The sequence below is a fragment of the Solanum dulcamara genome, chromosome 5 (genome assembly GCF_947179165.1).
Source record: "Solanum dulcamara chromosome 5, daSolDulc1.2, whole genome shotgun sequence".
In the NCBI taxonomy this organism is placed as follows: Eukaryota; Viridiplantae; Streptophyta; class Magnoliopsida; order Solanales; family Solanaceae; genus Solanum; species Solanum dulcamara.
Window position 1 is genome coordinate 63,856,912 of NC_077241.1, and position 10,458 is coordinate 63,867,369.

Consider the following 10,458-nt stretch of genomic DNA (forward strand, 5'->3'; position numbering starts at 1 on the left):
ATTCCGGATACACATTTGACAACAAATACGTCCTTTGTTAACTTGGCGGATTTTCAAGACCAGGATTCCAAGGAATTTACAGGTTAATCCATCGTTGCAATTAAGAAGTTAAGGGGTTAACCATATACTAAGAATAAAGTGTTATCAAAACATAAATTTACATAAAGAAATTTACATACGAAACAATAATTTTTCACCTATGAAAAATAAAATATTTTTTGGGGAGAAATCAAGGTATAAAACATCATAAAGACTTAGAGCCCGTTTGGATGGGCTTTAAGTTAGTCAAAATCAACTTAAAGCCTTTTTTTAGCTTTTGGACGTGTTTGCTTAATGCTAACTTTAAGCCATAAAGTTCTTAAAGTCAGTCAAAAATGAAAAGTTAGGATTCCTAACTTTTTTTTTTCTAAGTGCTTAAAGTCATTTTTTTTACCATGAAAATTACTTTTATATCCCTTATATTTTAACTAAATTCTCAAACTATCCTTTTTATTCTTTTAACTCTAAAATTCACATCATTTTCCTCATTTAAGCACTTTAATCCAAACACTCAACTGCTTATTTATAAAAATAACTTTCAGTACTTCAAAATTCTAAAAGCACTTCATACATAAAAGTTACTTTTTTAAGTCCATCCAAATGGGCTCTTACATGTTTTAACTGAGAGATATTTTCCTTTCGGGACCCCCCGAAGAACTTTGCAAAAACTTTGAAGTTTACTGAAACACACTTATTATTTTTTCGAAGCTTGATTATACAAAGGGAGGTAGGTTTTAGGATAGGAAGATTATACATAAAGAGAAGGGGAATATATTGTGCATTGGGAGTAGTAGGTTTTTTCTCTCTAAGTTCTCTTCGTTCTGTCTTTCTTGCACATACAACACTCTCTTTTATAGGCGTAAGGGAATAGATCTAATGGTCTTAAATAAGCAACGTGGCCTTTAGATTAAAGGCCAACACATTAAGATAAGATTCTTAATAATGCAAGTCGGATGCTCAGTGGACCCCATCGTCACATGCATTATTAATTATCTTTTTGACTGATGGATGACTGAAAGATGCTTGCTTGAACAGTTTTTCCCTTTTAGAGGATAGTGATAAAGCAAGCACACTTACACGACAAATGTGGGCATATCCACATGGCACACAATTTACACAATTATTGACACAATACTTGGTAATCCTTCTGCCACGTAGTCTTACCTCATCTTCTAATATCTTCTGATCTTATCTTTGATAACTGTCTGATTGTCACGACCCAAGCCTAGGGTCTAGACGTGACACGACGAATGAGACACCCGGAGGTACCTCACCCAAGCCTCTTAGCATTCATTAAGCATTTCATTGGTAATGGCATACAATAATAAGCGGAATAAAATAAAAAAAACATTTTTCATTTATGTCCAAACATACCTCTACTAATTGACTTGGCGGGGGCTAAGACATGTCCCTAGCTCACCCTCAATATAAGTGTCAAGAAATGTCTTAATAAAAGTCTTACTATTCTACATAACACAAGCTTAGAATAATAGGATGTCGTTCCCGAAACATGGGAACTCACCATAAGAAATCTTCAACTAACTTGAGCTAGCCACGAGGAGGAGGTCGGGGTGTGACGTCAGTTCCTACATGGTGATATATGTAGGCAAAAGTATGCGTTAGTACTTTGAATGTACTAAGTATGTGAGTATGCAATGCAATATATCATTATACAATAAGGTGAAATAATGGACCATACTAGAACCTTGTATTCATTCGAAATATCATTTGGAGTTATGAAGCTTAGTCAATAAAATATAGAAACCATCATGATTCATAAAAGAAGCTTAAATATTTTAGAGGTAGTCATGAGTCATTATAAGAAACCATATACTTTATTTTGTGATAGACATAGTAGACATCATATGATACATCTTAAACATTGGAAGAGGGACCTTGTACCCTTGTGAAAGCGACCATCAACTGACATAAACCATGTGAGCCATAACATGGAGTCCCAATGTTTACCCATACATCGGAGAAAAGGGGAAGGCTACTTGCCAAGGTAGACTTTGTCATGCCTAAGTGGATCCACTAAGCTATTGTATAAATCGGGTACTCACCTCTAGTTCTTAGACTCGGGTACTCACCACTAAGCCTTGATATTTCGGATACTCGCCTCTTAGAGATTGGGTATTTGCCTCTATCTCCTTTATACCTACAGTGGCACGTAGTTCTGGGACATGGGTATTCGCCTCTAGTCCAACTCGGTATTAGGTAAACTCTCAACAGAATAGATAAACCATAAAACATAAAGTCAATCATCGTGTGGGAGGGGCCATATCTACTACCCGTCCATTCTTCATAAGAACAAAATCATAGAATAACTCCTTAACTTTGTCTCATATGATGAGAGTGTAGACATTCCTTCATCACATATCTTTATCCATAAAAATATCTTTAGGGCCTTAACTCACCCTATCATTAACTTACTTGAATATTATAGACTCATCGTTCACAAAACTTATTTGCAAAGAGCACTTTTAAACTCATTTGTAGACATTGTCAAACATTCATTTCAATTTTGCTTTATCATAAGAAATTAGGTGGGTTCATGTCACGACCCAAGCCTAGGGCCTAGACGTGACATAGCGAATGAGGAACCCGAAAGTACCTCAAACAAGCCTCTTAGCATTCTTTTAGCCTTTCATAGGTAATGATGATAAATAGACAAGCGGAAATCATAATAATAAATATTCAACTTACATATGTCCAACAATACCTCTAACTATTAGATTTAATGGGGCTAAGACAAGTTCCTAGCTCACCCTCAATCATAATAGAAGAAATGCCATAATAAAATATCTTAACATATCATAAGCTAGAAAGACAAAGGAGTATTGTTCCCGGAACATGGGAACTCACCAAAAGTAGTCTTCGATGGAATATCAACTAGCCACGTGGAGGAGAACGAGGAGGAGCACCGATCCCTACATGGTGATATCATGTAGGCAAAAGAGTATGCGTTAGTACTTTGAATGTACTAAGTATGTAAGGATGCATGAACATTGAGAAAATATTATAACATTTATGTAATATGGAACATAATGTAATACATGCATAATAAATCATATGGATATCCTTTAAAACATTCATTTTGTGGGAAGCTAACCATAACCGACATTTAAGACCATGCGAGCTATTACATGGAATCCAACATAACCCCCTACGTTGGCCGGGGAGACTACTTGCCAGGTAGAACTCCGTCAACTTCATTCATTTCTTTAACTTTAACTTTAAGGGCTATTTATGGATCCATTAGCCTAAGCCTACAAGGGCTCCTATGTTGGCACATAGTTAATGAGACAAGGGGTTGCTACTAGGATTCCCTTACCGAATCCCACCTCAATGCTTCATTCGGTGCTAAGTCAATCCCACGGAATAGTTTAATACTTCAAAATATTTATAGCATATAACTTGAGAATTCAAACATCATATTCGGTAGAATAGCTCATTAAAACATTTGATAATTCAAATATGCAAGAATTGTCCTTATTGCATAAAGAATCCATCATTCATATCATTTCATCATTCTTTCATTTCATAAGACTCCCTTTTTGATCATAGATATTGCTTTCATAAACATTTATTTGGAGTCAAAGCTTTCAAGTCAAACTTTATTAAAAACATAGTAAAACTAGGTGGGATCAAATCACTTCAAATTGCAAATATGTATGTAATTAAATATACATAAATACTTTAAAAATCATTAATTAAAAATCATGCTTTAAACAACCCACCATGAATTTCAAGAACCTTTAAATAGATAAATAGAGGAATTACTTGCAAACTATAAATTCATATATATAAAATTACGTTGTATCAAAATAGAGCAATAATCATTAGTTTAACCATGATTCATACTATTAAGTAAAAATAAGAATTAACATAAGAAAATATTACTTAAAATCAAGATATTTAATTGAAAGAGTTTTTGGACTACATGGATGGAAGAATTCATGGATAAACACCACATAACTTAGAGTAAAGCTTAAAGAAAATAAATATAATTTATCATATAATCAAAATAATTTAGACATGAGAGTGGAAGGAATACTCTCATTGAAACCTTACATACCTGGAAACCGAAGCTTTAGTTGGTACCGGAAGACTTAATGAACACTCTTGAGTCCTAGCTTCTGTCCTTGCCGGAACGTTTTGTGTACTACCCGGAATATATGAATCACCGGAATAGTATTTCTTCACTACTAAGAACTAAAACTATATTTGAGAATGTGTATAGAGAGAAGATTTGCTTGAGAAAGCTTGATGAATAAAATGAGGAAATAAGGTGGGTATTTATAGGTGGAAAAGATGACCTAACAATAAATAAAATAATTATAAATAAAAATCTGAAAATTTAGTGGAATATATTGATGTCATGGATGATGTTAAATGGAGGACAATTTATGTCATGAGTGATGTCAAATGTATCTAGATCTTTCTATGGTAGGTGAAATGAGTTATCTTTGACAGAATATTCTTTTTGGAAGCTGCGTTTGAATAAGATAAATTCCTTATTAGGATTTGGTGTCTTCATAAGAATTGTAGATATGGAAGTCTAGTTTCATATCGTTCAAGAATCAACCAATTTGGATAAACCTACAGTGAGATATGATTTTTCTTCTATAAACACTCATTTCCGTAACAGCATCCTACCTTACAAAGATTAATTTATTTGACCTACTTAACCTCCGAATCTTAAAATATGGTCTTCATAAAAGTTGTAGGTAATGATCTTGTGGTTACTCAGAAATTTGAATCACTCAATTTGGATATTGCTATGAAAAGTTATGACCAAAATACAGAGGCTGTATCATGTTTAGGCAAAAATTGAAACATCGTATACAACGTTTTTAGGGGATATTACATTTCAAATAAATCAACTTTCAAGTCATTTAAATTAATGCTAGCATGTATGAGAGTGAAAGAATTTATCATTTAAAACATCTTAAAACAACCCACCAATATACTCTAAAACTACTTTCAAGCCTTCATAGAGGGGCCTTGATAAATCATCCATTTCATGTAAATAAGGATCATCATAGGTCAACATAGACAAACAAACTTCAAATATTCAAGAATCTATACATTTGAAATCATAGTATGAAAATCCCTAAAAATTTTCATCACTCGAAATTAAGAGTCAATACACATATATATCAATAGGAGTAAATAAACTTAAATATACCACAATCTATGCATTTGGAATCATTATGTAAGATAACATAAGATTTCATCATTTAAAATGGAAATACTAAATTGAGAAAACTTTTGGGCTCCATGGGTGGAAGGACCCATGGATGAAAACCCACATACCTTGGGGACATAAAATCTCTATGAGAACTTGAGAAAGAATTGAGACTTGAATGTCTTGAATTAGAAACCCTAACCTTGCCTTGAAGCTCTTGGGAGAGTTTGAGAAGAGAGGAGTTTAGTATATTGAGTCTAATTGTGAGAAATGAGAGGTTTAGAAGGTTTAGGATCTTTAGATAGGGTTAATTCAGTTCCCAAAATGACCTCACTTTGGGTACAACACAAGAAATGACTAAAATGACCCTAAAATCTGGAAAATAGGCAAAAATAACTGCTGGCGGGACGCGCCAGCACCCAAACTACTAAGGCTAGTTTGCCTGAAATTTCTACAAAGATAGTTTGTCGTAAAATGGTCATAACTTTTGACTCCGAACTCCAAAAATTGCAATCTTGGTGGAGTTGGAAAGAATACTCAAAGACCTTTAATTTGGTCATGGTATACCCAATTCTCTATATTCCAGGAGATATGGTCGTTTGAAGTTGACCCTTATATGAACTCATTCGAAAAATTAGCCGAGACAAATTCTTTGGACTTGGCTTGGTTTTAGGGATCCCTTATGACCCTAAATCACATATAATACCCTTCAATTAATTATTAATTGATCCTAACTCATGCATATACTTTAAAGTCGTTGAGTACGATCCTATACATACATGAAGAATGGTTCGGGTCTTGGTGTAGAAATTTTTAGGGTGTTACACTGATCTTGGTACCTTGTCTGGTTTATGTATCTAGGTTATGTAGTGCAATAGAATCAAAACTCATTTCATCATCATCTTCATAAGGATCTTGAGCATCTTGATAGTAGGAATGGTTTCTATAGAACTCTTATTTTCCTGAACTTGGAGTCCCGTTTGCACTATTAGCTTCATCTGGACTTGAAGTTCTATTTGGAATATTAGATCCGTCTGTGTTTGGGACTATTATGTCTGTATTAGAATTTGGACTGTCTTTACTAACAATATATTTATCTTGTCCCTGATTTTGAAAAAATTGTTCTAAAGTCTGTTTACTTATAAATTCTATTTTTTTCATTTTTTTTCTTCTTAGAAACTATACTCTTCTTGTCTTTATGCAGTAAGGATTTAGGTAATCTCCGTCTTGATGAAGAGCATTCTTCATCTTTGCTTTTTGGCAAAGTGACATCCATTAACGGATTTGATAAGTCTTTATCGGCTACCGTTTGAATTGAACTAGCTGAATCTTTATCTGATACAGTGGATTTCTTAGTATACAAAGGGGAATGCGCACCCTTCTCATCCATTTTGTCTTGAGATGGAAAACTCGAATCTGGGGTCTGAGTGCTGGTATCAGTCTGAGAGGCAACCTTACTCTTCAGTATCTCTACTTGTTTTACTTTTCACTATCCGAATCCGAGTTTGATGGCACTCATCTCAACCCACTGAGACAAGTCATTCTAAAACCCAACGGAAAGTAAATGCGGAAGTAAATGAGATAAAGCAAGTTTAACTTAGTCAAAAATAAATAAATAATCTCAAAATTCCTCAAGACTGGTTGTCACGTGTACAAGCCACTAATACATTACCGAAGTATGAAAGGAAATACAGTCACAATGTCTTTGTCTCTAGAATAGTACTAAAACATAATAAAGGAGTAAGAGGTGTCCGCGAGATGGATGTTACATCTAGGTCAACACTCAAAATGATAGCCTCGGATGTGGTAGGAAATGCTAGGAGATCAAGCAGGTCCGGGCTCACAACCTACATAAGTGTATAAGTAAGGGATGAGTATCAAACAACACGGTACTCAGCAAGTGTATAACTAAAACTAAGCAAAGTTCAATAGATACAAGCACTCATATCATCCCAACCGAACCTCCACAATTACAACCTGCATGAAAATTAACCCAACTCTACATTTTGTACAATAATAATACATAATTCACAAATACTCCACAATAATATCAGCAATTAAATTATATCAAGTCAAATCCAATAATTACGGAGCAACTAGAGATAAACACGGTTCACAATTATCAGAAAGGTGTGATGCAATGCAATGAGATGATGCATGTCTGTCCTATCGGTACACATCCGCTGAATCACAATTCAAAACCCATGGCAAATATTTTTGTCCATGTAACCTATCACGGCGCGTGTGTTCCATCCCCTCAATATACATATCCTGCCACGGAGCATGTGGCCCGACCCCTTTATTTCAAAATACCTACCACGGAGCGTGTGGCCCGAACTCTTTTTATTTTATATCATTTCCAGTCTCAGCACAGTATATCAAAAACTAATGCAATCAATTCATATCCATATAATCACGATAATAATATGATATCAACAATAATTTTCACATCTCATATCAATATAGTCATTTCACATGTCCAAGATAAGTCAATAATCTCTTCACATCGATCACAGTAATACATGTCATTAGATTGCTATTTATACTCCTCATCTCCATTATTAAGGTCAATCATACAGTTAATAACCCAGTCCGATTCTCATAACTCCCCAACGCACATAACATTGAAATACTAGCATCTATAAGCTTAAACTAATATTTAAAAGTTTACTTGCCTCAAATAATCAAGCAATCACTCTGAAACTTGAGTCTTCCCTTTACGTTGGGCCTCCAAATCAATGTAATCTAGTCAAATAAATTATCACAATAAGATTTCAAAACTAACAACACCCATATTACCATATGTCTAGCCTAAGCCAAAAAACGCATCCAAATATATAATCAGGTTTCTAATCTTAATGCCAATTAACATGTCAACTCTCATAATTTCTAAGTTACAAGGCTAGGGTTAAGTCTCAATTTATTCAAATAATAAAATTTTAATAATTTTCATATAATACAATACACCTAATATTTAATTACCTATCTCATTATGCCAAAATATTGGAATATAATGTGATAAACCACAAGAATTTTTCTTAATCGAAACATTATACGCAATAGTTTAATAATGAAAACAGCATCAACGACAAAACTTCCTGTAAATCCATTCTAACTATAATACTATATAATTTCTAAGGGTCACTTCTTGCCAATGTCATTATTATTCAATGATAACTAAAAGCAATTTTTGTCCACCACCCACTCTATTAGAAATACACCACGACACCTCAATCTAAGCCAATTTTGTTCTATTTTCCTTCCTTTTCCTTTTTTCCACAACTCCAAAAATATAGTAGTACTATATTTACCTATCAATATTCATGCATAGAAAGAGTTGGGTAACTGAAGTTTATGCTCTCACTCTTCCTCTTCATTTTGCACGCCCCCTTAGGTTAGTCTTCTTAACCTAATTGCCTCCTCTCTTTTTATTTTCTAAAATTTAATAATGAATCACAAGTAATAGACCCCACTCTTTTATTTTAATAAATATGGGACAATATATTACTAAATTATTAATTTAGCCCACAAACTAGATTAATTATCTAAAATTACCCGTCAACTAGTTAATTGTAGTTACCGAAAAGTCCAAATTTTCCAATTTAAATTTACGAAAGGGATCTTTTATGAAAGAAGGAGAACTCATTCTCGAAATGACCTAACGAGTCATTACATTACTAATCTAGCATTTTCTTGAAGGAGAGCTTTATTTTTAGCATTCAGTCTTTTGAAGGGCTCAGTTATGGAAAAACAATGATCACAAAAAATTATTTTGTCTGTATCTTTCTGGATTTTGTATTGGGGAATTTTATTTGGGCTTTGTCTGAGGGCTGGAGAGATATAGTAATTTGGCCCAAGAACCCCTATGGCATAATCTAAAGCTTCGTTAAAATTATTAAATCTTTAAAAAGTCAGTTTTTACCCCATTTATAGAGTCTACTACTTCAATCCATGTCTGAAAAATACCACTAGTCTTTTCATGTATGACGACATAATATTTAAATTTATTTTCTCTATTTCTGTCTGAAAAGTATTGACATAGTGCATTAGCGGCAGCTATAAAATATTTTGTGTCTTTTTTATTGTATACTATCCATAAATTATTTATTAAACATATCTGGGATTTATCTAAGATACAGTCTGATAATATTCTAAAAGACAAGTTACATTGTGGATAATAAATTAAATTGAACTTACCAAAATAAATTTTTTCCATCATTTCTACTGAACTTTGGGGTCTAAAATTTATATTACCTAACAAAGTCTGAGCGTATGAGTCTGGAGCGGGGACTATGCCCTTGTCTTTGTCTGCTGGTTGTTGGCAGTTGGTCTCATGCTAAAATAGATGTTAGATTAGTTAGTTTTAAGTTGTAATCTACTTAATTTATCTGCTAAATTATTATGTTTTCTTTTTACATATTCAAAAACAATATTATTATATATGGATATGATATCCATGAAGTTAAGCCATCGTCTCTTACTGGTAGCTTTACTGTTTATTATCTAGTGAAATTTAACTATGGATTCACAATTTGTTCTTACTAATACCTCATCTTTATTTAAAATATATAGTTTAAAACTATTTATTCCGTATATTATTGTTAGTACTTCTGCATGTATACTACTCATATTTCCCTTTTCTTTATACTGTCCACTTTGATATGCACAAATTTTTTCTTCATTTTTGAGACTATAGTTATTGGTTCTAGATTTTAAAATTGCTCCCCATCCTAGCTTACTTCTGTCTGTTTGGACAATTAAATAATCAGATTCTAATGGTATCTTTAGGTCTGGTATATTTTTAACCTTTTTTTTAATTTGTTGGACTAATTTTATATCTTCTATATTAAAATATTTTTGTTCTTTACTTCCTGCTTTAGCATACAACGGCCCTGCTATTTTTTCTAAGTCTTGAATAAAATTTCTAGCATAATTTACAAAGCCTAAGAATTTTTATAAATCTTTTATATTATCTAATTTATCTGGCATGTGCAATACCTTTTTAGCTATGTGTGGTTGGAGTTTTATCTTTCCATCTCCTAAAGTTACTCCTAAGAAACTTATATGTGTTTTGCATAACTCTATCTTCTTTTTGCTAATTATTATTTCATATTTAACAAATAATCTAAAGACCGTCTGTAAATGTCCTAAATATTTTTGAATATTTTGACTAAATACTAAAATGTCATCTACATAAACTAAGACAAAGTTTTTATAGTCTCCAAACA